Source organism: Cuculus canorus, chromosome 11 (assembly GCF_017976375.1).
Source record: "Cuculus canorus isolate bCucCan1 chromosome 11, bCucCan1.pri, whole genome shotgun sequence".
In the NCBI taxonomy this organism is placed as follows: Eukaryota; Metazoa; Chordata; class Aves; order Cuculiformes; family Cuculidae; genus Cuculus; species Cuculus canorus.
In genome coordinates this window covers 20,439,083-20,464,329 of record NC_071411.1, presented here as the reverse complement: position 1 = coordinate 20,464,329, position 25,247 = coordinate 20,439,083, and the positions used below count along the sequence as shown (strand labels likewise).

The 25,247-nt window shown below is 43.4% G+C and overlaps 1 protein-coding gene across 1 annotated transcript in view; it reads left to right on the top strand.

Moving 5' to 3' along the window:
* RAF1 (Raf-1 proto-oncogene, serine/threonine kinase) overlaps window positions 1-25,247 on the top strand; it is a 91,228-nt gene that overhangs the window by 20,988 nt on the left and 44,993 nt on the right. The window lies entirely within an intron of this gene.

The window sequence follows — 25,247 nt, the reverse complement described above, 5'->3', positions numbered from 1 at the left end:
TTGTGACGGAGTCGACGGGAGACAAGCACATCCGATGATGATCAACAAGTCTCGATTTATTGATACGATAGGCATGCTTTTATAATAGCAGTAATAAGGCTCATACATATTACAAAAGTAAGGCTCATCATTGGTCCGATACAGAGTGTCAGCCCTGCCTCTATTGCTACATTCCTAGGATGTTTGTGGTTTTTCTAGGTCCTGTTTTTATCTCCTGTTATCGCCTAACTTCTTGCTCAGGGAGACTGTGGCCTTGTACGAGGCTGTTATTATTTCACCAGCTGTATTTTCTCACGTCTCTTCTCCTCAAGCCATGTCTCTACAAAAACTCTCCACATTTCCCCCATTTTCTTTCTGAGCAAGAAGGTTCATCTGACTCCAAAACGTGGGTTTCCCTATCTGACCGCAGTCTAGCTCGTGCACACTGCGTTTTTCTCTGACTCCATTGCACTAATAAGGATACATTAGGATGGAACAACGATAAATTCCCTCAAATAGTAAGGTCCTCCCTGTGGCTTTGCCGGTATACCATTCCAAGCTCTGTCTCCACAAATTAAAAATATTCTGGGGGGCAATTTCTTCAGGGCCGTAATGTTGGCACCGTTACATCGGGAGTAAAGCTGGCTATTCACTGTTCCTGATTCCAGGGATGAGTCTAGGCTGGCCCAATTTTGCGATTCTTGTTAAAGTCTTTTAGGTTCAGTGGCTCAAAACCGAACCAACCCCCCTGTTTGACATTGGATAAACTGGCATTTGCACTTCCAAAGAGATCTAATTCTTCTGGGGGAGAGTGCAGGGTGATGTTCAAGGACAGTATGATCTTACATTGTTGGCAGCCATCCTCAATCTGAGGGTTACCTCCCCACTCGGGAGACACCTGGCTACAGCCCTCAGCGCTCAATAAGTTTTTGCACAGGCTGCTTTCGTTCACAAAACCACAAAATTCCCCTGGGGACCAAGCAGGCAAACCTAACAGGCAAGTTCGGAAAGGATTAGTAACCCCTCCTAAGCTAAGGCAAAATGACGATTGACTAGTTTGGTTTGCCAATGTTACCCAGATGTTATCTCTTGGCTGATTAAAGTGTGTAAAGCGTATAACTCCTGCTATGCTGGCTACTACAGCACTAAGCAATACAGCAGAAACAGGCTTCATTTTTCTCTTCTATCCTTTCTCCCCCTATTTCTTTTAGTCCTTACTGTTCCTAGCTGTTGCAGTTTTAACTCCTGTAACTTGCTCAAGCACTGATCCAATTCCCTGTCAGGATCTCCTCTTATGGGCCCTACCACGTAATGCTGTGTTATGGGTACCAATTTGCTACACCTCGCAGAGATAACATGAGATGTACCTTGAACTATAACCCCTTTTAACAATATTCTCCAATTCCCAACGGTAGTAAGCCAATATTTTCTGTTCAGGTGCTTCAAAAAATGCTAAGGCCGTGGTTGTTGCTAGCCTTGTTTGCTCTTGCAGCTCTCTCTGCCAGCTGTTAAAGTTATGGTTAAATGCACACCTGTTACACCATAAGTCACATACTAGGGACTGTTCTATCCAAAAGATCTTATCGCAACCCCTGCAATACAAAGCTACCCAAGCAGCACAACATGGATTATTACAATCAAGACAATTTTGACCCGCTGGCCCCATATGTAATACTTCCGATAACCGTCCAATAGTTGTAATTAGTCCTTCAAAGGTCTGGCAGTGCTTCAAAACCCTGTCGATGGCTTTCGAGTATCCTTTCAACTGTAACAGCAGCGGTCGTAGGATCAGTGGCAGCTTCTCCTCTATTCTCCTCTTGTCCTCCTCCGTCAGATTGCTTGGCAGTTGTTGCATCGAGAACAGGTTTAGTCCACCTTGCAGGCACCCATACCGGTCCTGTAGGGGTAGAGACACAAAGATATCCCCTCCCCCAAAACATAACCTTAGCAGGATCTTTCCATAACCCTGTCTTAGGGTCTCTGTATTTCACCCACACGTCCTTTTTCTGCTCGGTAGTTTCATTTGGCCGATGATGTAATTCTGCTGGAGGGTACTCTGCGTCCCCAAATATGCACAAGTGATTGATCACAAATAAGCTCTTCAATAACCTTGCCTGGGGATCAGCAATCTTTTCATGTTTTGCCAAGTACCTTTTCAGATTGCCGTTAGCCCTTTCGATGATAGCTTGCCCTGTTGGGGAGTTTAGAATGCCTGTGATATGCTCAATTCCTCAACTCTTTAAGAACCCTTCTATTCTCTTGCTAATGTAAGCAGGCCCATTATCCGTTTTAATCCTTTTTGGCGTCCCCATTACTGCAAAACAGCTATATAGGTGCCTTTCCACGTGGATAGCCTTTTCTCCTGCCTGTGCTGTTGCCCAAATGAACTTACTATAGGTGTCAATAGATACATGTACATACTTCAATCTACCAAAGTTAGGGACATGCGTAACATCCATTTGCCATAACTCATTTGATTGTAGTCCCCGTGGGTTTACCCCTAGGCCTAGACCACCACCTCCATTGTGATGGCTGCAAATCGGGCAGGCCCTAACTATGGCCTTCGCCTCTGCCATTGTGATTTTGAACTCTCGGTGCAAGCCCTTTGCATTTTGGTGAAACATAGAGTGAGCTTCTCTGGCTAGCAGCTGGCCTGGCAGTGGAGTGCCCTGAGCCACAGACACTAGTCTGTCTGCTCTAGCATTACCCTCACCCAAGCCAGCTTCCCATTTATGGCTTCTAATATGAATCACAGCATAAGCGTGCTCCCTTAACCTTGTAGCCTTTTTTAACTGTACCAACAACTCATACAGCCTCTGGTTTTGCACCTCTTTTATAGAGGCGTCTTCGATTCTAGCTACGACCCCAGCAACATACAAAGAGTCTGTTACAATGTTCAGTGGTCCTCTTAGCTGTGATATTGCCCATACTACTGCTAAAAGTTCCATAGTCTGTAGACTGTCTGCGGCTTCTGCTTGTAAAATCTGATGTTTCCATAGTCCCTTTTCTTGCCATGTTATTGCAGCAGTTCTGGATTTTCTGCCAGCATCTGTGAATGCCGTAAGAGCATCTGCGATAGGGGAATTTTCTCGTTTTGGCCGAGTGATCCAATTCCATTCCCCAATCCATTGAACTGGCGCCTGCCGGAGCTTTTCTGTTTCAATGGGGCAGCTCGCACCTAAAAGTGCCTCCTGCAGCTCCTCGCTATTACACAAGTACCAGTCCAAGGTATCCTTTTTAATTGGCATCCTGATTACTGCTGGCTCGGTTCCAGCTACTTGTAGCATTCTCTCCTTGCCTTTCTTTATTAAGTCTGCTAGCATTTCGACCTTTTGAACCAGAGTTTTGGTTTGTTGTAACGCGGGGGAAATCCACTCCAATACCCTTATCTCCCCCGTTTTCTTTTGCAATTGAGTCAGTGCCCCAAGGAGGTATTTGGGACCGTTCCAGATCGTCAGGTCTATGGATAATTCTGGATCTCGCCGATGGACTTGCCCCTGTGTAATGCAGTCCATTATATTCTGAAGAGTGTGCTGTTGTTCCGGAGTAACACGGATCGGTCTTGCTGGGTCCGTGCCTTTGAGAAGTGGGCGTAATTCGTCCAGCAGTTCGTTTGGTATTCCCACAATCGGTTTTAACCATTGAAGATCGCCCAGTAACTTCTGAGCCTCATTCAGAGTTGTGAGTTTTGTTTGCAGTTGTAGCTTCTGGGGTTTAACTATTTGTTCCGACATTGTCCATCCCAAATATTTCCACGGAGCTGTTGTTTGAATTTTCTCAGGGGCTATAACAAGGGAAAATTGTGCTAAGGCAGTCCGTATCTCCTGAATTTGCTGTTCAGTAAAAGGTTTTGGTTGGGCAAACAATATATCATCCATATAGTGATAAATCACTACATTTGGCCATCTCTTTCTCAGGGGCTGTAATGCAGAGTCAACATAAATTTGGCATAAAGTAGGACTATTGCACATTCCCTGCGGGAGTACTGTCCATTCAAATCTTTGGTCCGGCCCCTCCCTGTTAAGTGCAGGCAATGTAAATGCAAATCGCATCATGTCTTGTGGATGAAGGGCAATAGTAAAAAAGCAGTCTTTAAGATCAATAATTAGTAGTGGCCAATCCTTAGGAATCATTGCGGGATTAGGTAATCCTGGTTGTAAAGCCCCCATGGGTTCCATTTGGGCATTGACAGTACGCAAATCATGTAACAAACGAAACTTTCCTGATTTCTTTTTGATCACAAAAATTGGAGTGTTCCAGGGGCTTGTGGATAGTCGCAGATGCCCCTGTTCGTATTGCTCCTTCACTAGATCATGAGCACGCAGGAGACTCTCCCTTTTTAAAGGCCATTGCTTAACCCACACCGGAGAGCTGGTTTTCCAGGTAATGGGTATCGGGAAAGTCCAGGCAACGGCCACTACCCCAAAGGGTGCTCATTGGTTAGCACCACTCCCAGTTGGGTCAGAATGTCCCGCCCTATAAGGCACTGCACGGTAGGTGGCAATTGGACTACCGAGAAAGTAGTTGTTAATTGTTTTCCATCGATGTTCACCTTGATAGGAGGGGAACAACTGGCCAGGGTTAAACCTCCAACCCCGGTCACTGTGGTGGCAGCCGGTTGTAAAGGCCAATGTGGAGGCCAGCAGTTAGGGCTAATAATGCTGGAATCAGCCCCAGTGTCCAAAAGGCCTAAAAATGACCTCTTTTGTCCTTGATATTCCACCTCCACAGTTTTCTTGGGCCTTTCATTAAGATTTAAAGTCAGCAAGGTCAGGCCGCCAGTGGATCCGAAACCTTTTTCTCCCCTCTCTTGTTCCCTTATAGGCTTTATCTCTTTTGTCATTTGCTCCAACGGTACCAATTGAGCAATTCTCTGTCCCTTATTAATTTGAACGGGTGGAAAAGGAGTATGCACCATGATCATAATTTCTCCAGTAAAGTCCGCATCAATAACACCAGGTAACACAAATAATCCAATCATAGAGGCAGACGATCGTCCTAATAGCAATGCACCCACCGCTCGACCTTGTATGACAATAGGTCCTCTAATTCCTGTTGGGATCTTTTGTGGGTGCGATGTCATTAGCGTGATTTCTACTGCTGCTGCCAAGTCCAGCCCGAGGCTCCCTGTGGTGGCAGGTTGGGGGCAGGGAAGGTCGGTTGAGCTGCAGAGGCGACTTGTGTCTGAGCGCGGCCACTGCAATTCGCGCTCCTGCCGGAGTTTCCCGACCTCCGCCGACAGGCGCCCGTAGTGTGAGTATCCGAACGGCACTTTCGGCACCATATCCCTGTAGCCTGGCATTCTTGGCGCATGTGACCCATGCCTCCGCATCTGTAGCATCGCGTACGGGTTCCCGATGGAGCCGAATTAACTGCGGCTGACGCTTGAAGGGGTGCGAGAGCAGCTAACACCTGATTTTGTGAAGCCTTTGCCTGTTCCTGTAATCCCAGCCCCAGCTGCTTAATAGCATCCACTAAAAATGATGTGATCCTAACGGCATTTGAGCCATCCTTTCTAATGCCTCCTCTATGGTCCAATTTGCACCCAAGGTGTTAATCACACTCCGTGTAGCCTGATTGCAATTTTGAAGAGCGCACTGTTTTAGCAGTGCCCCTCGCATGTATTCGGGTACCCCTGCTTTTTCTATTGCGGCAGCAGCCTTATCTATAAATGCACCAAACGGTTCTTCCCGACCCTGCTTGATTCCCATATATACGGGTACTCCTCCAGGTTCTTTTACCTTATCTATAGCCAATCTGACCAATCTCATAGCCTCTCGGCACTTGTCTGGTCCCACCATAGCCTGAGCTTCCGTGCGGAGAAACGCTCCCAGCCCCATAAGCTCATCAGCTGTCGCTCCATGAAGAGGATCTGCTGGCTGCCTCTGTACTGCCACGCATTCGTTAACAATCGCTTGCCAATGTGCATTAAATAAAAGCTGTTGATGCTGTGTAAATATTAACTTTGCTATTCCTCTACAATCAGCGGGCAGAAGCACTTGAGTGCCCCATATGTAGTCTAACATCTGCTTTACTGGCTCACTTGTCACCCCGAACTGGCTGACTGTAGATCGCAACTGTGACAGCAATTTCCAATCGAGGGCAGTAATTGTTGCCATCAGTCCTCCACCTGCCTGAGCCTGGAAGATCACCGGGCATGCTAGCTGTGCTGCTGCATTAACCGCACAGTGATCTCCCCTTTCCAAGCCGTCTTTTGCAAGCGCAGCCCAAGCTTCTCTCCGCTCCCTGGCAATGACCTCCGCTAACTCGCTTTCCGCCCTAGGGGTTGTCTCATTGCCCAGAGGGAGAACGGCCGGGGGCGCTTTCGGCTGCGGCCCCTGCTCTTCGGGGGGTGCGGACGGCTCAGAAGCTGCCTCTGAGCCAGAGCCAGAAGGCGGTGGCGGCGGGGGAGGTAAAGCTACCTGCGTGACCGTAGGGGGCAAAGGAGTAGTTTGGGACCATTCTCTTTCATAGTTTCTATTTTTTGTGTGAGCAGCAGATGCTTGCTCAGCTGCTTTCTTTTCTGCCTGGTACTGTAAAAGCTCGTTATGTACCACCCTCCATAGCTTTCCCAACTTTTTTGCCGTTTTATCATCCTGTAATGTAGCCTCCCACAACACATCTCCGAACTTTCGCCACTCTGTCAGCTCATGTACGGTATGCGGATTTATGAATAAGCCTTTAGCATGCCCATATGTTAAAAGACTCGTTAACTCCTTCTGCAAATCTATTCCCTTAACCCGCCGCTCTTCCAGGAAAGCGGTAAATAAATTATATGCTGCTTGCCTTTCCATACCTAATTTATCAGCGCTGTTGCAGCCCCTCAAGGTCTCGGCAGCACGTATCGGCCGGGCCCATCTATATGGTCGCCCAGAGCACGGCGCGTCCTCAGGCTCGTCTATACGGTCACCTTACTTTTATTCGCGCTTATTGCCGTCCTGGCTGCTTCAGGACCCGAACTTTTACCCTGTCGTCGCTCGTCCGTGGTTCAATGCCTGCATTTTGCTCCGGCATGTCGGGGATCACCATTTGACGGGGTCGTCCGTGGTGTCCAGGGGGTACATCGGGGTCACCATTTGACGGAGTCGTCCGTGGTGTCCAGGGGCTACATCGGGGTCACCATTTGACGGAGTCGACGGGAGACAAGCACATCCGATGATGATCAACAAGTCTCGATTTATTGATACGATAGGCATGCTTTTATAATAGCAGTAATAAGGCTCATACATATTACAAAAGTAAGGCTCATCATTGGTCCGATACAGAGTGTCAGCCCTGCCTCTATTGCTACATTCCTAGGATGTTTGTGGTTTTTCTAGGTCCTGTTTTTATCTCCTGTTATCGCCTAACTTCTTGCTCAGGGAGACTGTGGCCTTGTACGAGGCTGTTATTATTTCACCAGCTGTATTTTCTCACGTCTCTTCTCCTCAAGCCATGTCTCTACAAAAACTCTCCACACTTTTGGTGTAATGTCACAGTTTTGGTTTTGAAGCTACTGGTGCGGCTAACAATGGATACAAGTGTTGCCCTTTCACTAATAAAGTCATTTCAGTGTTCCGGAAAATCTCTCTCGTGTTTAACTTGGTCTCAGTGCCAATAAAGGGTTTAACATCTGGTCAAGCATACTTCAGTTACTCACCTAAGTGACTTGACTACGCCGTTTCTGGTAGAGCCACAATTTGAGACCTTCACTGAATTAAACCCAATGCCATGGTAGCTGTTGCTCATTATAATCTAAACTTTGCTATAATATTGTTGTATCTATTTTTATTGTGCTTTTTATCTTCAAACCACATTATTTCCTTATTAACGCCTAGTTCTATGATGAGAACTACATGGCATAAAGCATCACACTTGAATATTCAAGTACTCTAGAGGAAACTGGAATCGATGGAGCTGGATGCTAAGAGTAACTTCAAGAACAGGAATCGATGGAGTTGGATGCTAAGAGTAACTTCAAGAACAGGGAGCTATGACAGCTCCAAAGCCAAACACATTTGCTGCTGAGCTCCTCTATGGTGGAAAGAGAAGATAGCTCATAAATAGATTCTGTGTTAACTTAAATTCAAGACCAGTTCTAAAAGACAGGCCTGGCAAGTGGTGTACGGCTCCTAGCAGGGCCACTTCTTTGTTTTGTTTTTTTCTTCAAGCAGATTCTAAGCCTTTTTCTCTTCTAGCCATCTTCCATGCTGGAAGGAGAAGCGCTTCTCTCATGTGGTTGGAAATATCCAGCCACTTGGGCAGTGGTCTCATGCACAGGGCACATGGAGTGACACTCTGCTTGCATTAGTGTATCAGCACAGTGCACACAGCTATTATTTTTCTTTAACCGTTCACAGCTCAGTGCTGTAGTGTGTGTTTTCCAGTATATTCCAATGGGAATCCTGAAAGTTGTTTTATTTTGTCTCTAAGGCTTCCTTAGAAATGCTTTAGGATTACATTTTAATAATACAATATATTTAATAATAACACATAATAACAATAATAATACATAGTGCGTAATAATAATGCTACATTCAAAATACTTCAGACTTTGGAAAACCTTATCATGGAGCATATTGCTTTAGGAGTAGGGGTGCAGGCTGGCAAAGCTGAAATGCAATCCACTGCCCTCTGCCACCTCTCAGATTTCTTAGGTACCTTTATTTACAGGAACATATGGTAGAAAAGCAACAGACCAGAAGTTCTCCATATTTGAGAGGTCACAAGCCTCCTTCATGAGGACAGAACCTCATAATGGGGCTACTCAACACTCCCACATCTAATTCTGTCCTTGCACAGAAGAAATGAAGTGGCTAGGTGATGATGCATTTAAAGCAGAGTAACTTTTCCAGAGGTGAAGGTCTTATCCATCATTTCTGTGCAGTTCTTTGCATGGTGATGCCAAGGTTAGCGTGAAATTTTTCAGCCGTGGGATACTGATGTACACATCAAATGTATACAGATGAACGCTGCCCTTGACCTGATCCAGTGAACTAGGGTTAACCTTTCCGTTGGTTTGTGTTTTTCCTAGAGATTCACTGAATATAAACATTTCAGTTTAAAAAAAGCAAGGATTTATTCCGTGTTCACATTACGTCACTCCATGTGACTCCTTCTGTGGCTATTTTTGTAGCCTGTGGTCACATCACTTAATTCCTAGAATCAGGATGATAAATTTTAACACTGAACATTGACTTAGTGAACTTCTGTATTTTTTGATGGCAGAGTTCCTTGTTTTACTTCTCCTTTGAGCCTGGCATTTCTGTAAACTGTCTGTTCATCATTTGGGGTGGAGTCTACTTTACTTTCCAGAATACCTGCATTTCAGGATGGTATTTTGCTTTCTTCTTCCCACCTCTCTTTTTGTCCTTTTTTTGTGTGAGCAGTGTGGGATGACAACCCTGTGTGCATTCAGCTTGCATTTTAGAAACATATTGTACGCTTTAATGCTGCTTTGTGTTAACAAGAAAAGTGATATGTACAAACAGTTGGCCCAGAAGGCCAACCATGTCCTGGGCTGCATCCAAAGCAGCGTGGCCAGCAGGGAGGGAGGGGATTCTGCCCCTCTGTTCCTCTCCTGTGAGACCTCATCTGGAGGATTGTGTCCAGTTCTGGAATCCTCAATGTAAGAAGGAGATGGAGCTGTTGGAATGGGTCCAGAGGAGGCTACAAGGATGATCCGAGGGCTGGAGCACCTCCCATATGAGGACAGGCTGAAAGAGTTGGGGTTGTTCAGCCTGGAGAAGAGAAGGCTCAGAGGATTCTTCTAGCAACATTCCAGTACCTGAGGGTACCTACGAGAAAGCTGGGGAGGGATTAGTCATAAAGGTTTGTAGTGATAGAACAAGGGTCAATGCGTATAAACTGGAGAGGGGCAGATTTAGCCTGGACATAAGGAGGAATTTCTTCCCCATGAGAGCAGTGAGGCCCTGGCCCAGGTTGCCCAGGGAAGCTGTGGCTGCCCCATCCCTGGAGGTGTTCCAGGCCAGGTTGGATGGGCCTTGGGCAGCCTGAGCCAGTGGGAGGTGTCCCTGCCCATGGCAGGGGGGTTGGAACTGGATGATCTTTAAGGTCTCTTCCAACCCAAACTATTCTACTATTCTATAATTCTAACTCTGCAGCATTTGGAGAAGAGATCTGGATCAAAATCGTGTCCTAAATTCTCGTCAAAGTAGGAGATGCATGTGATTTAAACATAAGTAATGTATGTCGATAGATAGATAGATTACTTACTCTTCTTGGTCAAACCAGGATTAGTCAGAACCCTCTACTTTAGGCACGTTTTGGAGGCTGAAAATCTGCCCATTTGGTATTTCAGTAACTGGACTGAGAGGAATGTAATCAGCTTTCAGGACTGGAAATCAAGCAAAATCAGATCATCACACATCAGAAATGGGAAAGGGAGGAAAATGTCTTGAAATAAGTTAACTGAGATGCTGTCACTTAAAAGTGACAAACTGTGATGATAATTTTTTAATATTGCCTGCATTTTGTAAAAGTGGAAACTAATTTCAAAACTACTGTATATACATCTCGTTTGGAGGGAATTTTCTGTGTGATCCTATCATAATTCATGTACTTGATGGATAGTGTAAACCATTAAGACCTGTATTTTCATATTTCAGAGATGGATCTAAGTAGAAATCTGGTAATTCAGTTCACAGATGTCTCTAAATGAGGCACTCAGATTATACAATGGGACTCCTCATAAATGAAGGCACCTGCTCTGTAAATCCGTTCCAGGAGTGTCCAGTTGTACCCCATCAGTAGGATTCACATTCTGCTTTAACTGTGGTCTGGATGAGGTGATACAAAACCAGAATCCTGATGTGTAGGACTTCAGTACTGTTCAGCTCTAGCTTATATCACGTAGCTCTAAGTGTCTGGCACTGTAGGGAAATAACCGCTGCTGAGAAGGAAGACTATTGTTGTTATACGACAAGAAATATGAGGGAAGTTGTATAGTTGGATATTGAATCGAGCGATTGCCAGCCTTCGCTCCTCCGTCCTGTTCCCACTCTCCCTCACTGATTCACCATCATCTGGCAAACCAGTCTTTCCATTTTGAAGTAGGAGCTAAAAGGATAAAATGCCTGCAGTGCGGGTAGTTTAAAGACACTCAATCTACTGACTTTCATTAAAAAAAAGTATCATAGACTTATAGAATAGTTTGGGTTGGAAGGGACCTTAAAGCCCATCCAGTTCACCCTGTGATGGGCAGGGACACCTCCCACTGGCTCAGGCTGCCCAAGGCCCATCCAACCTGGCCTTGAAGAAAAAGAAGTTGAAAGGATCTTTCCCTCCAAGCCAAAGAAGGATAAACTATAGAACAAAGGGCACTATGAGCTGCAAGGAGTCGTTTTCAAAAAGTGTAAGTTGTTGCTAAACGGAAATGTAAAAGCCCTCAGCTGTGGTACGTTAAATATAAAATTATAGCAAGGGGAAGACAAAAACAAAAAGGCAACTTACAGAATGCATAAAACTATAAAAGAGTTTCAAATGGATAGAAGTAGAAAATCAGCCTCTAATTCAGGGACACCTTACGCTGATTGCTATAACGTGGGAGGTTACGGGACAGGGAAAACACTTTCTTGTCTGTTCACAGCACTGTTCCTGATCAGCTGTCACTGGATTTGTCGTGGTTTGTGAACTGCTGTGAGAATCTAGGATAAGAAATGCCTACAAACACACAGCAGAGTGCCTGCTTTCTGAGTTTGCCTGATTCTTATTCAAATCTATCTTTTCAGTCCCTATGAGATGACTATATGGGCATGTGAGAGGTCCATACCAGTCATGTGAGATTCTTCTGAAAGTAACTTTATTTTTCTCTGCCATCCTTTTGTTTTCCCAGTTGAGCCTTAATCTAGTTAGTTGCTTATTGTGTAGAACCTGTTTTTCCTCGCTAAAAATCCCCGTTGTCCTTTTTTCTCTTAGTTTTTCTAAACATATATTCTCACACAGGAACAGATCTGCATGCTGTATTCAAAACATGGGTGCATCCTGAACTTATACAATGCCAGAAGTACTCTTCATCTGGTTGAAGAGAGCTAAACCTCAACCCCCTACACGTGATGTAGGCTGTCTTTTCCTAGACCGTTGCTTTGTATTCACTTGCATAAAATGTAATCTACTATTTCATAATCTAATATTGCGCTTTTCAAATGCATGTGTTTTAGGTTCAAGAATCCTGAAAAATGACGTATCTCAGCAAAATTTCTTGCCTTTCTATTTACTCCTACTGTTCTTTTTTATAACCTTTTGAAGAAGTCTCATGGGCTTTTTTCCAAACCAGACAAATACCTATAGTGCAAGGGGTAAATTAATTATAACATATGTGGAATTCTCGAACAATGGACAACCCCCCTAATTCAGCAACTTCAGCTCTGATTGTACATGATAATATTGCTCAAGTCAGCAATAAGCAGATGAGTAGAAAGGTATAGCCTTCAAGAGATACTTTGCATATGCAAAAAGAGGCTCTTTCTGCAATCCCAGAGTCTCCAGCTACTCATGCTGCAGTTTCACAAACCAAATAATTGGATCTGGAGGCTGTGCCAAATGGGGAAATTCCAGTCTCTGCACACCTCATCCGTGAGCTGGCCTTTCCAGCTCCTTCCCTTGTATTGATCGAGTGCTGGGACTGTGAGATAAGTGAGATTTTTGTTTCCGTGAGTACCCTGGCAGTGCCACGACCGCTAAATCAGCGTGAAAGAAGGGGCAGAAGCGTGTGGCTGGGGCTGAAGGGGGCAAGGGGACTGTCCCTTTGGCAGAAGGATATAATTAGGCTGTGTTACGTGCATTGTGAAATGGCACTTAAGCCTCAAAGCGTAGCAGCGCTCCTGCTTTTCAGAGGAGAAACCCAAGGTACAGAGCACTTTAACAAATCCCCAGGGACAGACCAGGATGCAGCCCAAATGCTCTGATGCAGGTGACACTCCAGCCATGAGCTGCTGCCCACTCTGTCAGACCTGTGGCTTTGCTTTAAGCAAATCTGTGGCTGTTGGGCAGGTTCCTACTCACGCTGCTTGTGCTGGAAGCGAGAGCTTGTGTCAGGATGTTAAACCAAAAAACCGAAATGTTCTCTAAAGACATGTAAGGACCGGCTCAGTTAAATCTGTCTGACAGTATCTACTTCAAGTAAGAATAGCTCGCAATACCTTTTTTAGCCCAATTCTATAAATTCTATGAATCAAAAAGCCCCCCCTGCAATCTCTGAATTATGAATAGCTCCAAGAGAAGGCTCTGAGGAGACCTTATAGTGACCTTCCAGTACCTGAAGGGGCTACAGGAAAGCTGAGGAGGGACTGTTCACAAAGGCTTGTGGGGATAGGACGAGGGGCAATGGGTATAAACTGGAGAGGGGCAGATTTAGACTGGACAGAAGGAGGAATTTCCTCACAATGAGGGTAGTGAGGCCCTGGCCCAGGCTGCCCAGGGAAGCTGTGGCTGCTCCATCCCTGGAGGGGTTCCAGGCCAGGTTGGATGGGCCTTGGGCAGCCTGAGCCAGTGGGAGGTGTCCCTGCCCATGGCAGGGGGGTTGGAACTGGATGGGCTTCAAGGCCCCTTCCAACCCAAACTATTCTATGATTCTCAGTGGGAAAGTGTTCTGGGTGGCAAACATCTACTGCAGGGCAGGTGATCCAACAGCTTTGGAAGTGAAGGCAGTAGGGAAGGCAGGGAAGAGAGAAATAAATGCAGGCAGGGAGTGATTAAGGGTGCCTGACAGCAGCAGCCTTTTCGCTGTTTGTTTAACTCTTGTAACATCAATGGGAAATTGGAATAACACGTTCAGGTTAAGCTTAAAGATAAAGCAGTTTGGGCTGTTGGAAGATAGATGCGGATGTAACTTAAAGCAACTGTACAGCAGATCAACAGCTGCTTCAGTGTGACATACTGACAGAGTGACATTCATTCATTCTAAAATGCTAATGAAGACCAAGGGTGTTACGCCTTGTAGTAAATAGTTGTGGTAAGAACAGTATTTATATGGCTTATTGCTTTGAAAGGTTACTGCTGCATGGAGTTAAAATGAAATAATAATTCTATGTGCTCTCCTATGGTGAAAGCTTTCTTGAAACTGCTATTCTTTCTTTTCTTTGAGTGAGGAATGCAGTATTCAATGTGAAAACTACCTATTTTCATAAGAAAATAATTGTTATTTGTAATAACACATGCAAATGATTGTTTATTATACTGCTCCACTTTGGCTACCTAGCATCCTTGTCAAGTCTTCTTTTATAAAACATTATTTCAGAAGGTTTTTTAAGAACTGCTTAGGTTTCTGACTCAGCAGAACAACTGAATTCATTCTGTGTTATCAAATTCTACAGTACTAGCTACTTACAAGTAGTACTTTCTTACCAAGAACTTGAACTACAGAGTAAAAGTAATTAAAACATACTGGCTTTTCGCCAAATTCCAAGGTAGGCTTCTGTGGCAAGCAAGTATCATCTCATAATGTTTCATGTAAGTTGTTCTAATTTCCTCTAGGAAAAACTATTTTATAGAAAGGGAATCTTAGGGATCCTTACTTCTTGACTGTTTTATTATTTATTGTTCCATATCGCTATGCAGCAGTAGCAAATTTTGTTGTAAATTCTTTCCATTACTCACAAAGCCACACAAACATCTCGGAGCTTTCCTCAGAGAATTCTTAACTTCCTATAAAAACAAGCAACAAAAAGCTACCGGGAAAAGTAACCAGAAGATTTTTAATTGCTCTACTTTGTTTCCTATCCCTAAGAGAAACCAGGATTTCCCACGTATGTAAGTTAAACGCTCAAGTGAATTACGTGGCTTATATTAAACAACATAAATCTATATTCTGTTGCTTTATATGAACTCTATTGTGTAAAATATCATAGAATCATAGAGTAGTTTGGGTTGGAAGGGACCTTAAAGATCATCCAGTTCCAACCACCCCGCCATGGAGTTATATGAAGGTAATAAGAGATCCTTTTTCTCACCCATACCCAAAGATTTTCTAGGATTGCTACAGAAGCCAACATTCTTGAACAGGGCTTTTTTATCTTATGGCTACTTAGATGTGGGATTTGATTGTATTTTTCAAATATATGAACTAGCTGCCAGTGGTCACTCCTCTTGAGAAATGGAAGCTCCTTCAATCCCACGTTTTAAATATGAAATACTGGCTAAGGTGTGTAAAATAACTCAGTGTCTTTAACGTAAGAGTTTACTGTGGTTATGCTCGCTATGCTCCTCCGGATAGAGGCATTGGGATGCATTTTAGTATCAGATTTCACTGCTTTGAACACGGCAAGGACAAATTGTTACACTCAGGGTAGTGCGTGGTGCTCAAGCTTTGTGCTGATAACCTTTAAATACTCTAGACTGCTCTAAGGTATGTTCTAATGAAGACATAATTGCACTAATGCTTGGCATATATCGTTACATATTTGTGCATTTAAAAGTAACGGCCCACCTTGGAAAGAATCCAAAGCAAAGCAGAATGCCAGGTGCATCAGGAAGAGATGATTTTTTCTTTCTTATTTTCAATTTACTAATAGGAAGTTTACTAAATTTAGTAAATCCTGTTCTGACAGGTAAGGATGTTATTTTAATTTTTAAATCCTTATGTGTTCTAAGGTTGTGTTTGGTTTTGCTTCTTTTTCTTTTTTTGTCGTGTGGTTGGGTTTTTTTTACCCCTCATCTCAAAATTCTAAGGCAGATCTTGGCTTCCCACACCCACCTCAGCTATATGAGGATGGGTAGGAAAGCACAACTGTAGAAGTTAAAGGGGAAAGCATAGTGATTATACAGAAAGTAATGTAAGTAAATAATCTCAGTAATATGTTTTACTACGATGGCACTAAAAATGTGAAGTTCGATCTCTGGTTTCAATGGAAATTCTCCTAGGTATAAACAAAGCAGGTGTGAAATATTAATTTAGAATACATTTAATTTATAATAATATATAAAAGGTATCCTGTGTTTCAAATATTCTGGAAACTTGTGTATCAAAATAGGCAATATTTAATTTGAACAAAACTGTGTCTATACTTACTGACACAGATTTAACTGTAGTTGGCTGTATGTTATCAAATAATAAATGAAACCCAGGGGAAAAAAAAAAAAAGAGTAAGACATTTTGCTCGCATTCTTGTCAGCTAAGAGCACGATCCTGCTTGAAAACTTGATAAATCAAAATCCATCATGTGGGGAAGTAACTTGGTTGCTTTGTACTGAATGTTTCACCCAAATGCTTAGTTGAAAGAGTTAATTTTGAAGTCTGTCACCCTGAACACTACAAAAAGTCAGAGAATTTACCCAGACAGTGTTGGGTCAAGTGCCAGAGGCTTGGCTGTAAAGCTCCTCAAGACTGCACGCAAGTTATCTTTGCTCAACCTGTTTCTTATTCACCACGGGGCCTTCACAAGAAGAAAAAATCCACCTTCGTTCATTTTCAAAAGACAGTCTGATGAGAGGTGTAGCTTTAGGTATGTCCTGGGCAGATGTCTCGGCCCTCCTCAGATGGCAATAATGCCTCTGATTTACACCCTGCTTGCCTCGGGGAGCATTTAACTTCACTGGAATTACAGAACCATCATAAAGGACCACTGACCCTGTAAGACTGCAGTTTAATGGCTATAAACTGGAGAGGGGCAGATTTAGACTGGACATGAGGAGGAATTTCTTCCCCATGAGAGTGGTGAGGCCCTGGCCCAGGTTGCCCAGGGAAGCTGTGGCTGCCCCATCCCTGGAGGTGTTCAAGGCCAGGTTGGATGGGCCTTGGGCAGCCTGAGCCAGTGGGAGGTGTCCCTGCCCGTGGCAGGGGGTGGAACTGGATGGGCTTTAAGGTGCCTTTCAACCCAAACTGTTCTACGATTCTATGACATTAGGAAAAACTTCTTCACTGAAAGGGTCATCAGGCACTGGAACAGCTGCCCAGGGAGGTGACTGAGTCGCTATCTCGGGAAGTATTTAAAAGACGGGGAGATGAGGTAATTAAGGATATGGTTTAGTGGTGGATAGGTATGGTCGAACTCAATGATCTCAGAGTTCTTTTCCAACCTGGTGATTCTATGATACGGAGGGGTGGTAGGCAACAAAAAAGAGGAAAATTATAAACATCCTTTTATCTTTTCAGAAATCCTATTTGTTGCAATTCTTCATAGTAAAGCCAAACATTTTTTGTTAGAGTTCTGAAAAGGAACCTGTTCTTGTTGTTGTATTTTGTACGGTGTACAGAAATGTTCTCGTACATTCTGTTTGATGTCACACTCTGCTTTTATCAAAGGCAGATTCAAAGAGACAAGGGGCTCGAAAGCCGTCTAGCCAGGGCATCTCTCCAAGCTGCTCTCCAGCACTGCTGTTCCCAGATGCAGCCCCACTAATTACAGTAGAGGTATGAGGTTGTAAATACCTGGCATCATTCAAACATTCAGTGTACCCAGCAAGAAGACTAAAGTCCACTTCAGCCACGTGCACACGTTCATACACTAAGAGAACTCGAACTTGTTTACTGGGTTCTGTTATAAAGAGCTATGCTAAGTAGGGAAAAAAAAACAAGTGTTTGGCTTTCAGCACAAGCCTATTTATCCATTGTCTTTCAAGTTCATCTCAAACATTCAGGTAATCAAAGATAGGTGATCAAAGGCATACATTACCTTTGGCAAACATACCCGTTTTAGCCAGCCTTTGATACTCTGTACCTCACTGTCATATACAGCAAATTGTGCTTAGAAGGGTAGGACCATTAAAAATCACAGTGTAAGCACATAACTTCAGACAGTGTGCTAATGGGAATGGAACAACAGTGACAGATGGCTGTTATTAAGCTCATTAAGCTTGGTAGCTGTACAAGTATAATATCTCTGTGTAAAAGCATGCACATATGTAGCTTTGCAGAGTGGGAGTGAGGTGCACTGGTGACAATTTCAGCAGGTGTTACTGCACTCCGTCTCTGTTGCAGGTATCAGCATAATTCTTGTCAGCAGTAGAATGGAGGAGATTTCAGTCTGTGGAGCTCAGTGCAATGATACCCCCAGCTTAGGTACGCTGTTTCAAAGAGATTGCATATGTGTAGGGCTAATTTAGTCTCTGATTATAGAGGTGGGGGATGTTTTTGTCAGATGTTTCGTGTCATTTGTTAAGGTGCCTTTGTTACAAATTCATTCCCCTCAGATGGGCTGGTGGTGATCACGTTGATGATACACATCAGGACAGGGTTTTCCTCCAGTGTAAAAGTAAGTGCAGAATCACAGGATCCTGGAATGGGTTGGGTTGGAAGAGACTTCAAAGCCCATCCCATTCCACCCCCTGCCATGGAACCAGGGGCTCCAAGCCCCATCCAACCTGGCCTGGAACCCCTCCAGGGATGGGGCAGCCACCAGTGCTCTGGGCAACCTGGGCCAGGGCCTCACCACTCTCACAACAAAACATTTCTTCCTAAGATCTCATCTCAATCTCCCCTGTTTCACATGAAAAAACATTGCCCTTTATCCTGTCCCTGCCCTCCCCAATCAAGAGCCCCTCCCCAGCTTTCCTGGAGCCCCTTTCAGGACTGGAAGCTGCTCTAAGGTCTCCCCACAGCCTTTTCTTCTCCAGACTGAACAACCCCAACTCTCTCAGCCTGTCCTCATACGGGAGGTGCTCCAGCCCTCGGATCATCTCTGTGGCCTCCTCTGGACTTGCCGTAACAGATCTGTGTAATCATGTTTAAAGCTTCCAATATAAGATTATGTTCATTTTTGGTCTTATTTCTGTAAGAATTTTTTTTTTTAATTTCTTTTTGCAAGATAATAAAAACCCAAAACAATGCTATGAGCAAAACAACTCAATTACTTTCACAGTAATTAGCAAAGACATCAGGTCAAAGGAATGCAAACATACGAGTCTCTTGCTATGCCTCCCTGCAGAACACTGTGCTGTGCTAGGAGATTTGTTAAATCTTTCGGCAATTGCCGAGAAATGAGTATCAACATGTCTGGCTGTACCCGAGTATTTTTGATACTTTCAGGATGTGTATCTAATACACAGATGTATCCAGATTAATCTATTTAGACATTCTTTAACTTCAGACTTACTTCTGGTGGAGACAGAAGCTTTCTATGAGCTACATATTATGTCAGCCTTTCTTCTGCATTTCACCTGGATGAGACAATGATGTAAGAACTTCAGTAACTGCTAAAACACTATTGCTGAGACATCAGTTTTATTTGATAGTAAGGCAGAATAAATAAAAGTAAAATCTTTTTGGGGGATTAAAGCCCTGTTTTTCATAAAGTAAGTGTTGATAACATCTTTGTGAGTTCGAGTAATCTGGTGCTATGTTCACACACTAACCTTGCAGGAAATGAAAAAAAAAGGGTATTTTTTCCCCACAAACATATATAAAATTGAATGCAAAAGCAAATTCTTGTTGCCAGTATACACTTACTGATAATTCCAATGTGGGCTTTGGTGACTTCTACCACCACCATTTTAATTCTTTTATATATACCATGCTACTATGTTAATTCTAAACTGGGCGTTATAGAGTTATGGAATGGTTTGGGTTGGAAGAGACCTTAAAGATCACCCATTTCCAACCCCCCTGCCATGGGCAGGGACACCTCCCACTGGCTCAGGCTGCTCAAGGCCCATCCAACCTGGCCTTGAACACCTCCAGGGATGGGGCAGCCACAGCTTCCCTGGGCAACCTGGGCCAGGGCCTCACCACTCTCATGGTGAAGAAATTCCTCCTTATGTCTAGGCTAAATCTGCCCCTCTCCAGTTTATACCCATTGACCCTCGTCCTATCACTACAAGCCTTTGTGAACAGCCCCTCCCCAATCTGACCCTCCCCTGGTGAGCTTGAGGCCGTTCCCCCTTGTCCTATCTCCTGTCACTTGGGAGAAGAGACCAACACCCACCTCGCTACAATCTCCTTTCAGGCAGCTGTAGGCAGTTTTGAATATACAGACTCGGACACCATAATACATATGTGCACGTACACACGTCTGCCTCTTTTACCCTGTTGCTACTGATCCAACACTCGTGATTCTTCACAGCAAACTGACATTTCACTGTCATCCTAACAGACATTATTACAATGAATAACTTCTAGAGAAACCAAGAATTGAATGCAGCTCGGTTACCACAAACTAGAAACTGTCCCTGCGCAGAAAAAAACAATACACAGCTTGAGGTCATGCCAAATCAGACGATCGTTCTCTCTTTACGCAGCTGTATCAGGTATAATAAAAAATCTACTGCAGCTGAGCAATTATATATTATTCAGGCTAGTTTCTAAAAATGTTTGTCAGGAAAGAGCTATTTCTGCTTTGTTATTTTTAAACTGCAGTACCCAGCTCTGAATAGATTTTATTGTGGTTAGACTTTTTCAGAAAGTCAAAATAAACCAAATAAACCAGTTTGGTTAGGTTTCAAAAATAGCACACGTATAAATCAAAGTGCTGTATTTGTTGTCTATGGAGTAGGAGTGACTGTTCAAATAGCAACAAATTAAAGGCTAGGGTTTTTTCCCCCCTGTTGGAGCTCCAGTGATGCTTATCCAGACTTAAGTGTTTATTCGCTGTGCAGGTGGCACCCTTCAGTTCAGCATCTCCACATTCAATTTATAAAACATTGTCCTAAAATGATTTTCATGCTTTGATAGCCTCAGCAGATGATGGTCCAGCAATTGCCTTAGTACGTTTGTCTTATGCTCCTCTTTGAAGCTTCCTAAGCTCTGTCTGTGAAATGAGGAATGTTACCCAGATTCTTGATCCTTCTGTTGGGAATCTTGCTGTCCCTCCAGTGCATTTCCAGCCGTGGGGAAAAAACACAGCCATGGTTACCTAAGAAAATACAACTATACCTGTCAGACACAATTTAGCACTTTGAAACCACGTAGCTTCAGTGATAGTTTTAATGTTAGTTTTTCAGTCAGCTCGTACTGCATTTGCAAACAAAGGGGTAGCCGAGGTCCTCAACGGCAAAGAGGCAAGTGCATGGGCTGAGTAACACAGCAGGGACAATTGTCTGCAGGCAGGACCTGCTCTCGATAGCTCAGGTTTCAGAGTTATAACCAGCACTCTTGTGTGTCACAACTTCTTTTCATGCTAAAAGAAAAATAAATCTTGGTAGGAAGTACTGCAAATAAGTACCTAAAATTCAGGAAAGCAACTCAACTCCTCCTGTCTGGAGAAGAGTCTGAGAGAACTGGATGGGGTAGTGCAGTGCCTCTGTTTTTTCCTAGAAGCAAATTGCATTGCAGTGAAATTGGAGAAGCCGAAATTCTCTGCTGCACTGCATGTAACGAGCCCAGAGACACTGGATATCTGCAATACCATAAATTACAGCAGGAGCATATGGTGGGCTGGAAAGTGGTAGAGGGGTTGTTGAGCATTTTCAGAATGTCTCATATGAGATTGCCAGTGAAGAAAGGCTGAGGCAACTTTTCTTTTTCAGTTAAGAGATTATTGCTTGCTGGTTATAGCTGCACTCTCAGAGTGACTTATTTATTACTGTAAGGCTTAATGAAAATCTGTTTCAATTTTATTCTGAAGTGGTCCAACACAAACTTGTATTGAAAATCTATTGCAATTGGCGTTTTCATCAAATATTTTTATTGTTAAGTTTATATAAGGACAACCCAAGAACCATCTAAGTATGAATACCTAACAGATGGATCACAGTATTAGAGACTGAACGAATTCTGGAAGAACAGACCAGTCTGTAGAAGATCATAGTCCTTGACAGTACAAGGAATTGCATATGGGTGTTTTAGAGAACACTTTCATTGAAGAAACTTGTTTAAAGCACTAAAAAGCAGAAGAAAGGGAAAAATAAAGTGAATAACTTAAATTTATATTGAAGTGGTGTCAACAGATAAGGCAAAACTTGTTCATGGAGGTGACTATGGCACCACATGCTGACCTCAGGCAGTGCGTCTTACAGGGCTGCACGAGCGTGAAACGGAAGAGAAGAAACTTTGCCCAACAGCTCTTGGTGGCTTGATCCTGCAAGTGAAGAAACCAAAGTGAATTTAAAAAGAGATACTGAAGTGTGAAGTACTAACAGCACACACAAGGCTTGTATCAGACAGTGCATTCTGTATCATGCAGGGTGTGACTTGACTCTACAGCAGATGAAGGCAATCCTTGGGGGTTAGAACCTGCAGACACACAAGCCGGTCTCATACTCTGACTGGCCTCCCCTGAGTTCTCTGAGTGCAGGAATCGCTCGAATGGATCTCGTTCCAGAGTCCAGCCTTCCCAGGGAAGCAAAGAAGTCACTACATGCTTAATCTATGCCTGTGGGAAGCCAGGTGTTACTTTCACACAGAAGAAAACCCTCCCAAGTTTTGGGAACTCCCGAATCGCTTTGCTATTTGGCTGGAGAGATGCTCAACAGAGTGGACAAAGGTAGGCACCATAGCCAGCCCATTTTACTGGATATGGATAAAATAAAAAATTAAGAGTTTGTTCAGGATTAAACAACAGAAATAATTAATGTGTACAGACTGTGCTATGGTTTACATTCCAGCAAAACAAGTTTACTGCTTTAACAACTTCATAAATAAGATGTTCTATTGTTATAATGTATGCCATTTAAATTCTACAATGCATGAAAAATCCCAAACAAACTATAAATTACATTCCCATCCCCCTTCTTTGATCACTTCAGTGACACGGGGAAATAAGAAACGTCTTTCAGCTGAACTATAAAATATGAATAGCTCAGGCACCATCAGACAAATAAGATGTTCCTTGATCAGAGTCCTTCTCTTTTAGGTTGCTGCTGCTTGATTTGTTCAAGGCCACTTTCTTTACGGTGTCTGCATGTTGGACTTCTTCTGTATCTAACTTGACTTATTTTTTTCCTAAGCAATGTTCTCTTACACAAAAATATTATGGGGAAATAAGAGAACAATTTAGAGTGTTGATCAAAATAACATGCAGAAGTGCAGTGCTTTGAATGTGGCTCAGATTGAATAACCCTGGATAAAATGGCAAGGTTTGTCTAGAGCAATCCGTGGCTTGAAGAGTAAGGGAGTAAGATTTGATACCCAGAACTCCACCATAAAGTGTGTGTATATACATTTAGTCTCTTTCCCAGTCATCCCTACACTCCTAGTTCTTGCTACTCGTTCTTCTGAGGCTTATAAGTATTTTACATACTAAAGATACAATGAAGGTTATGCGATGTCACTTAAAACATTTTCTGCTGTTTGAGTCTCCAAGTAATCACAGCAAAGCAGACTGGGAATGCACGAACACTGCACATAGCAAAAAGAACACAACAAATAAATAATAGGTTTAACTTTTACGTGCTTCTCTTCCCCAGGCAATACTGAAACTCTTCTTAGAGATGGTCACTCGGTATCATCCGTCCTGGTTTTAATGATGGAGAAACTAAAGTCTGTGAAGCTGAGATGGCTTTGCCTGTGTGATGTACCCAGGTGAAAGGGAGTTGCCAAGCCTACAACCACTGGACAGACTTGTCCAATAGCTCAGGATAAGAGTTACTGTCACTCATGCACTCTAAACCCCTAGTGGCACTGGTACTCGTTCTCCTTCTAATCACTCCCCGGGCTGCTTTTGGTAGAGGTAGATGATCACTTCAGATGGTGAAAATGTAAGATTTGATTATATGCCTGGACAGATGACCGTCTAATACCTGGGCACTGTAAACCCAGCCACTAAACACAATATAAACCAGATCAGCCTCAGAAGAATGCTAGTAGTTTTCTGTTTGTTTGGGAAAGTTTGTCCCCTTTTTGTTTCCCTTCTACGGTAGTGCTGTAATGTTTGAGTTTCTTTGGTTGGCTTCCTTGTTTGTTTTTCTTTTCCTTTCTTGTAATTACAGTATTTCTTTGTATGTGCTACATGTTTAACGATCTGCAGTTTGGCTTGCTTTCCTCCATGTCTGCGTTCATCTGTTCCACCACTACAATCCTTGATCCTTCTATTCTTTTAAAACAAGTTTAAACCTTTATGAATGGTCTTGTCAAAAGCATCTCTTCTTGAAGAGGGTATCCCCCTTTCCTTTCCCTTCTCATGGCATGTTCTTATTTAGAGAGTATTTTAAGGTCCTTTTGCGTATTTTGCCCAAATCTACCATATTACACGGATATGCTCAGTTTTAAGCCATGTGGATATTTCCTGTACGCACTGCTCTGAGTTTATTTGTTTCTCCTGGGTCAGATACACGGCTGTGACTCCTGTTAAGTCACACAAACTGTGTGTGTGCGTCAGAGGACTCTTCAGTTTAAATGTGACACTGAAGAGAAAAGCTGCTCTAGAAGAATTTGAAAAGAACAATTCACATTCACATACACATTTTGTGTACGCACCATCTGGTCTGGATTTTATTTTTTTTTTTTTTTGTATTTCAGGAAGGAAAAAGAAGAGTGTAAGTGCTTTTCCTAATAGAAAGGTTGAGATCTCCATGTGGTTTGTCTTGCAAGCGTGCTAAAGAAGTGTAATTAAATCTTTCTTTTAGCAATATCCTCTATGTTGAAGGCATTATTCCACTGGAATAAGTGGATAACTTCTAGAACATATGGGAATAGAGTACTGAGTCACAGTATTTAGGGACATGGAAATTTCTGCTTCAGCCTTTCAGAGCTCCTGGTTGCCATCCCCATTTCAATCTCCTAGTACTTGGCAACCACAGCTCTTCCTGGAGGGCACCAGTAGCTAAAGACTTAATTTTTTTTCCTATTTGGCACTTCAGAGAGGCAAGCCCAACAGTGCTGCTTTTTCTTGCCCTTACTACGCCTCTGTGAGATTAATGAGACTTTAGCTGAACTCAAGCCTTGGTTTATATCAGAATAAGCCTCCTTCTGTAGAGAAATCCCAAATAAGGCTAAGAGAATTTTGCTGGAGGCTCTTTTTAGAGAAGTGCTTATTTAATTAACAACTAATACATGATTGCAAATGCAATTGTGAGTGCTCTTTAAAAACCATTCTGGGAGAAGTGTTTTATTTGCAATGGCTGTCCTTGGAAGTGTTCCTTTGACGGTAACTTGTTCACCATCTGATGTGCCATGCTGGAGGGTTTCAGGGCCTGTGTGGAGAGAGGTTGGGCTGTGGAACGCTGGGCACACCTCTGCCCCAGCAGAGCCAGCTCCCACTGAGAGTGGTGCCTGGCATGCAAGGGAATGGATGGATGGATGGATGGATGGATGGATGGGTGGATGGATGAATGGATGGATGGCTGACCGCCCTTCCCAGTCTCCTCCAAGGAGAGCGCCTGCACACATTTCTGTTTGCTTTACTTCTCCCCAGGTACCTTAGATTGGATCTGAGGAAGGTTTGTTTTGCTGTGAGGGTGGG